The sequence below is a fragment of the Salminus brasiliensis genome, chromosome 16 (genome assembly GCF_030463535.1).
Source record: "Salminus brasiliensis chromosome 16, fSalBra1.hap2, whole genome shotgun sequence".
In the NCBI taxonomy this organism is placed as follows: Eukaryota; Metazoa; Chordata; class Actinopteri; order Characiformes; family Bryconidae; genus Salminus; species Salminus brasiliensis.
In genome coordinates, this window is record NC_132893.1 from 35,213,325 (window position 1) to 35,220,733 (window position 7,409).

Sequence of the window (7,409 nt, forward strand, 5' to 3'; positions counted from 1 at the left end):
CCAGTTCTGCAGCCTTGTCCAGGCTTGAGGACGCTTCAGATTCTCAGTCTAACTGGTGGTGCTCGAATTAAGGGGGTCTTTTTTAATGATTGACAGGTAGAGGCTGAGTTTAGACCTGCTGTATCTGTGTAAACCTGGAACCTGGAACACCGGGTGAAATACTCATGCAAACAGGACTAAATGATAAAATCATTTTCAAATAATTAATTTTGAGGATATTTTTAAATATAATATACTTATACATATAACTTGCAATATAGCTTAATCTGGTTACTTTTAAGGTGGTTGAATGTATTTTATAAGGCACTGTAACACGATTAGATTAGATTTGATAAATTTGTACGTTTTTAATAATCGGTTTGTGTCTTCTGGTAATGATCTGTATAACTGTGTTTATTTAAACAGGTATTTATCGTCTATTATGAACACAGAGTTGGTGTGAAATGGTTCATTGTATGTTATTGTTATTTATTTATTTTATTTATTTTATATGTTTCCAATAAAGTGGCCAGAGAGTGGAGGCACAAGTTGGTAGATGTTTCCAATAAAGTGGCCAGTGAGAATGAGCACAAGGTTTGTGTTTCCAATAAAGTGGACAGAGAGTGGATGAACAGTATAGGTGTTTCTAATAAAATGGCCAGTGAGTGGAAAGACAAATTGGTATATGTTTCCAATAAAGCGACCAGTGACACAAAGTAGGTGTTTCCAATAAAGTGGCCAGAGAGTGGATGTACAGGGAAGGTTTTTCTAAAAAAATGTCACATTTGTTAATCATTCTCCAATAAAGGTACTAAACTGATAACTGTTCAGACATCTTCTGCTACACAGAAAGGTCTCCCTTTATTTGGGTGGTACACGTCAGCCCCGTACAGACGGTCTATAATCTGGCTAAGAGAGCAGAGGGGGCCGCAACACTCAAGAACAGATGGGCTACAGCCTTTAACTGCACACCTATATAGTTGAGCTATAAAGTAGGTGTTTCTAATAAAGCGGCCAAAGAGTGGCAGCACAAGTTGGTAGGTGTTTCCAGTAAATTGGCCAGTGAGAATGAGCACAAGGTATGTGTTTCCAATAAAGTGGCCAGAGAGTGGATGTACAGGGTAGGTGTATTAACTGACCAGTGAGGGAAAGCACAAGGTAGGTGTTTCCAATAAAGTGGCCAGTGAGAATGAACACAATACAGCTGCTTTCAATAAAGTGGCCAGAGAGTGGAAGGACAAGTTGGTAGATGTTTCCAATAAAGTGGCCAGTGAGAAGAAGCACAAATTGGTAGATGTTTCCAATAAAGTGGCCAGAGAGTGGAGGCACAAGTTGGTAGATGTTTCCAATAAAGTGGCCAGTGAGAATGAGCACAAGGTTTGTGTTTCCAATAAAGTGGACAGAGAGTGGATGAACAGTATAGGTGTTTCTAATAAAATGGCCAGTGAGTGGAAAGACAAATTGGTATATGTTTCCAATAAAGCGACCAGTGACACAAAGTGGGTGTTTCCAATAAAGTGGCCAGAGAGTGGATGTACAGGGAAGGTGTTTCTAAAAAAATGACCAGTGAGTGGAAATGCATGTTAGTAGGTGTTTCCAATAAAGTGGCCAGTGAGGGAAAGAACAAGTTGTTAGATGTTTCCAATAAAGCGGCCAGCGAGTAGAAGTACAAGGTAGGACTTTCTGATAAAGTGGCCAGTGAGTGGAAGCAGAAGGTAGAGGTTTTCTGCACATCCTCTTCCACTTGTGTGCTGCAGGGTCAGTGCCCCTCCTCAGTGTTTCTATTAAAATGGCCAGTGAGTGAAAGTGCATGTTAGTAGGTATTTCCAATAAAGTGGCCAGTGACAGGAGGCACAAGGTATGTGTTGCCAATAAAATGACCAAAGAGTGGAAGGACAAGTTGGTAGATGTTTCCAATAAAGTGGCCAGAGAGTGGACGTACAGGGAGGGTGTTTCTATTAAAAAGGCCAGTGAATGGAAGGACAAGTTGGTAGATGTTTCCAATAAAATGGCCAGTGAGGGGAGGTACAAATTGGTAGATGTTTCCAATAAAGCGACCAGTGACACAAAGTGAGTGTTTCCAATAAAGTGGCCAGAGAATGGATGTACAGGGAAGGTGTTTCCAATAAAGTGTCCAGAGAGTGGCAGCACAAGTTGGTAGATGTTTCCAGTAAAGTGGCCAGTAAGTGGCAGCACAAGTTGGTAGGTGTTTCCAATAAAGTGGCCAGAGAGTGGACATACGGGGAAGGTGTTTCTATTAAAATGGCCAGTGAGTGCAAGTGCATGTTAGTAGGTATTTCCGATAAAGTGGCCTGTGATGGGAGGCACAAGGTAGGTGTTTCTAATAAAGTGGCCAGTGAGTGGATGCAGAAGGTAGGGGTTTTCTGCACATCCTCTTCCACTTGTGTGTGGAGTGTGTGCTGCAGGGTCAGTGCCCCTCCTCAGGCCTGGGTATGAATGCATCACAGTAATAAAATCATTTTCAAATAATTAATTTTGAGGATATTTTTTAATATAATATACTTATACATATAACTTGCAATATAGCTTAATCTGGTTACTTTTAAGGTGGTTGAATGTATTTTATAAGGCACTGTAACACGATTAGATTAGATTTGATAAATTTGTACGTTTTTAATAATCGGTTTGTGTCTTCTGGTAATGATCTGTATAACTGTGTTTATTTAAACAGGTATTTATCGTCTATTATGAACACAGAGTTGGTGTGAAATGGTTAATTGTATGTTATTGTTATTTATTTATTTTATTTATTTTATATGTTTCCAATAAAGTGGCCAGAGAGTGGAGGCACAAGTTGGTAGATGTTTCCAATAAAGTGGCCAGTGAGAATGAGCACAAGGTTTGTGTTTCCAATAAAGTGGACAGAGAGTGGATGAACAGTATAGGTGTTTCTAATAAAATGGCCAGTGAGTGGAAAGACAAATTGGTATATGTTTCCAATAAAGCGACCAGTGACACAAAGTAGGTGTTTCCAATAAAGTGGCCAGAGAGTGGATGTACAGGGAAGGTTTTTCTAAAAAATTTCACATTTGTTAATCATTCTCCAATAAAGGTACTAAACTGATAACTGTTCGTACATCTTCTGCTACACAGAAAGGTCTCCCTTTATTTGGGTGGTACACGTCAGCCCCGTACAGACGGTCTATAATCTGGCTAAGAGAGCAGAGGGGGCCGCAACACTCAAGAACAGATGGGCTACAGCCTTTAACTGCACACCTATATAGTTGAGCTATAAAGTAGGTGTTTCTAATAAAGCGGCCAAAGAGTGGCAGCACAAGTTGGTAGGTGTTTCCAGTAAATTGGCCAGTGAGAATGAGCACAAGGTATGTGTTTCCAATAAAGTGGCCAGAGAGTGGATGTACAGGGTAGGTGTATTAACTGACCAGTGAGGGAAAGCACAAGGTAGGTGTTTCCAATAAAGTGGCCAGTGAGAATGAACACAATACAGCTGCTTTCAATAAAGTGGCCAGAGAGTGGAAGGACAAGTTGGTAGATGTTTCCAATAAAGTGGCCAGTGAGAAGAAGCACAAATTGGTAGATGTTTCCAATAAAGTGGCCAGAGAGTGGAGGCACAAGTTGGTAGATGTTTCCAATAAAGTGGCCAGTGAGAATGAGCACAAGGTTTGTGTTTCCAATAAAGTGGACAGAGAGTGAATGAACAGTATAGGTGTTTCTAATAAAATGGCCAGTGAGTGGAAAGACAAATTGGTATATGTTTCCAATAAAGCGACCAGTGACACAAAGTGGGTGTTTCCAATAAAGTGGCCAGAGAGTGGATGTACAGGGAAGGTGTTTCTAAAAAAATGACCAGTGAGTGGAAATGCATGTTAGTAGGTGTTTCCAATAAAGTGGCCAGTGAGGGAAAGAACAAGTTGTTAGATGTTTCCAATAAAGCGGCCAGCGAGTAGAAGTACAAGGTAGGACTTTCTGATAAAGTGGCCAGTGAGTGGAAGCAGAAGGTAGAGGTTTTCTGCACATCCTCTTCCACTTGTGTGCTGCAGGGTCAGTGCCCCTCCTCAGTGTTTCTATTAAAATGGCCAGTGAGTGAAAGTGCATGTTAGTAGGTATTTCCAATAAAGTGGCCAGTGACAGGAGGCACAAGGTATGTGTTGCCAATAAAATGACCAAAGAGTGGAAGGACAAGTTGGTAGATGTTTCCAATAAAGTGGCCAGAGAGTGGACGTACAGGGAGGGTGTTTCTATTAAAAAGGCCAGTGAATGGAAGGACAAGTTGGTAGATGTTTCCAATAAAATGGCCAGTGAGGGGAGGTACAAATTGGTAGATGTTTACAATAAAGCGACCAGTGACACAAAGTGGGTGTTTCCAATAAAGTGGCCAGAGAGTGGCAGCACAAGTTGGTAGATGTTTCCAGTAAAGTGGCCAGAGAGTGGACATACGGGGAAGGTGTTTCTAATAAAGTGGCCAGTGAGTGGATGCAGAAGGTAGGGGTTTTCTGCACATCCTCTTCCACTTGTGTGTGGAGTGTGTGCTGCAGGGTCAGTGCCCCTCCTCAGGCCTGGGTATGAATGCATCACAGTGTGTGTATAAAGATGGTGCTTTATAGTGGAGCTCTGAGCTCTCCGCTCTTTCCACTCAGCTTTGTGCTCTAAATCAAATAATGAAAGAGGCTCTGCACTCCAGCCGCGCAATTCATCCCCACCAAAAGAGATTCATTAATATATCAAATCTCTGCTTTTTGCTCTCGCAGCTTTCATCTTTGAACCCTGCGCAGAGGGTGTGTGAAGTTGCTGAAAAGAGTGAGAAACACCCAGCGCCGGATTAATTACCCCTGCCTTTGACCGACGGAGGGGTTTCGATTAAAATGCTGATTCAAGAGCCAACAGCAGTTCACAGAGACGCTGCATCTGAGCTTTATTAACATGAAGCACACTCCCAGATCCAGCACTGATCACCTGAGCTGCACACAGACCGGCCTCAGTGTGTACAGCAGCAATCACTGGCCACTTTATTAGAAACACCTACCACCTTGTGCTTCCACTCACTGGCCACTTTATTAGAAACACCTACCACCTTGTGCTTCCACTCACTGGCCACTTTATTAGAAACACCTACCACCTTGTGCTTCCACTCACTGGCCACTTTATTAGAAACACCTACCACCTTGTGCTTCCACTCACTGGCCACTTTATTAGAAACACCTACCACCTTGTGTTTCCCCTCACTGGCCACATTATTAGAAACACCTACCACCTTGTATTTCCACTTTTTGGTCACTTTATTAGGAACACCTACCACCGTGTTTCCCCTCACTGGCCACTTTATTAGGAACACCAACCAACTTGATTTTCCACTTATTTGCCACTTTATTAGAAACACCTACCACCTTGTGCTTCCACTCACTGGCCACTTTATTAGAAACACCTACCACCTTGTGCATCCACTTGGTGGGCACTTTATTAGGAACACCTACCACCCTGTGGTTCCCCTCACTGCCGCTGTGTTGTAATTTATGCGTCTATATAAAGCGCAGGTGGACGCGGTTACACTCATCTCCTATTCATATGTTAAACAGACCTTCGTTCTCCAGCACATAGGATGGATCTTCAAGCCACAATTGATCAGAGGTTTCTAAAAGCTTGATGCTTTCAAACTCGCTCATTAGCATGCTAAGTTTGCAGCAGCTAATAACAGCTCTTTCAACATCCATTTAAATGTAAGAAGGTCTGAGGAAGATGAAGTGGGCTGCCCGTCTTCTCTGGAGAGTCCAGGTTTCTGTGGGGAAATTGTCTCTCCATTGTGTCAACAGGTGAGGAGAGGCAGGGTGAGCAGTCGAGCTCCCGAGGCGGGACGGATCGCCTGCACTACCTGATCTCCGTGAATGGGCCACGGTGCTTCAGCTGAGGGGGGATGAATAGGCGAGACTATGTGAATGTGAAAAGCACACTCGAGGCTAAATGAGCGCAGGATGCTTGGAGAGTATGCTAATATCGCAGAGCATGCTAGCATTGCAGACTGTGCTAATATGCTAATACTGGAGAGAGGGGTCTAGCATTGGAGTGTATGCTAATGTCAGATGGTCTCCATTAGGGGCAGAAGGTGCTGAAAACAAGGCCTATAATGAGGGCTTAGCATTTCAGATGACGTCTTTGCATGATGAGATGGAAATGGATGAAATTTCATTTTTCTGCATTAATTAAAAGGCGGTTAGCTGCGTTTACCCCAGCGTGAGCGGCCTTCGCTTACACACACCAGCTTCTTTCTGCATGACTTCTTATTGCACCTTCATCATTACTTCTACACTACTTTAAGCCCCGCCCACTGACCACCACACCTGGTTAATATATAGTATATATATAATATATATATAAAGAAAGAACTGGGCGTTTACTTTATAATATTATATATACATACACTATATATCCATACAATATGTCCAAATGTTTGTGGACACCCTTCTAATTAATGCATTCAGCTACTGTAAGCTGTCAGAGATGTGCAAATGCACATACACAGCTTGTCTAGTCCCTGTAGAGAAGTACTGCCAATAGAATAGGACTCTCTGGAGCAGATTATCAGAACATCATGAACCTATCTGCACCATGCTGCCCAAGGCGTAGGCTAGTAGAGGGGTGTAAAGCCCCCCAGCATTGAGCTGTGGAGCAGTGGAAGAGCTGTGTTGATGGTGGAGCTCCATCCAGTACTTTTTGGATGAGTTGGGGTGGTGATCATCATCCAACATATCAAAATCTAGTAGAACGTCTTCTTCTCTGGAAGCAGTTACTCCAACAGGTGTGAGAAACCAGCTTGATTACCAGTATAGTGAGTGTTGTACCTTGTTGTACCTGCTTAAACCCTCTGAAAGCAGCTACCAGCAGAAGCTGGTGTTGAGCTGGATTCTTCTCAGGAGGGCTTGAATGTTAAATTATATCGAAGCCCTTTTTTTTACAAGGGGTGTCCACAAACATTTGGGCCTATAGTGTTCCTAAGTATAGTGCCTAAGTTTTCACTGAGTTTGAGGGACTAGCTGGTCTACCAGACTGAGCCAGATGTAATACTCCCAGATTCGGAGCCTCAGAGTCTTAAAGAACGAATAAAAGTCTAAAACAGGATTTAATGCTTTATTGGAGATGGTTTTCGTGATGTGAGCGAATGGGAGGCGGCTGTTTTCCCAGTGAGGAATGCCAGATGCCCTTTCAGAGGAAAAGGCCCAGTCGGATTTAGATGACTTCCTAACAACTTCCTCTGCATCTGATAAGAGATCGGATGTGAGCTCCGGAGCTCCGGAGCCGGCCTCTTTCATTTCACAAAATTTCTTTCTAGTTCAGCATCAACAGTAATATAAGATCCACTTAGATACTTGCTGTAAACAACCCACCAACAACACACTTAAACAATATCCTATCATTATTATTTTAGAAATAATAACTTTATTGGTTCAGAGGTCAGA